This window comes from Penaeus monodon, chromosome 31 (assembly GCF_015228065.2).
Source record: "Penaeus monodon isolate SGIC_2016 chromosome 31, NSTDA_Pmon_1, whole genome shotgun sequence".
Taxonomy (NCBI): domain Eukaryota; kingdom Metazoa; phylum Arthropoda; class Malacostraca; order Decapoda; family Penaeidae; genus Penaeus; species Penaeus monodon.
Window position 1 is genome coordinate 7,398,280 of NC_051416.1, and position 473 is coordinate 7,398,752.

At 42.3% G+C, this 473-nt stretch overlaps 1 long non-coding RNA gene across 1 annotated transcript in view; it reads left to right on the plus strand.

Moving 5' to 3' along the window:
• The first annotated feature begins 6 nt into the window (after positions 1 to 6).
• Positions 7 to 473, plus strand: part of LOC119593017 — a 1,123-nt gene continuing 656 nt past the window's right edge. The window contains exon 1 of the long non-coding RNA XR_005230492.1: positions 7 to 268. This is a non-coding gene — a long non-coding RNA (uncharacterized LOC119593017). The remainder of the gene's footprint in view (positions 269 to 473) is intronic.

Here is a 473-nt window from a genome sequence, read left to right on the forward strand (position 1 = left end):
TTCAAAGATTGCACTGGTTGGCGAATTAATTTTCTGAAATTTATTTATTCTTGTCGAGGACATGGTAATACGATGTGAAACAACAGTACAACACGACTGCTAGCCAGAGTACATGCAACAAGTCGTTTCGTACCAGCTTGCTCTACGTGTCAACTTTAAGAATAGTTACTGATATGGTGTGGGCACATGCCAGGAAACACTTAAACGGGCCCACAAGCGCACAAACATACGGATAAACACACCAGCAGAAGGGGCCACAAGCTTCATGGTGAGTACGCCTCTACATTGTATTTGCTCACCAAGAGAGCCTAAATAGTGATGCGTAGGGGAATAAGAGTAAACGGTAAAAACAAAATTAGGGAAATGCCCGATCGACCAGAATCATGGAAGAGCAATATCCCTGATTGGGAAAAATCCCACTTCACAAATTAATTGTATCTGTGTGTATGAGAGTGTGTATACGTAGGCGTGAA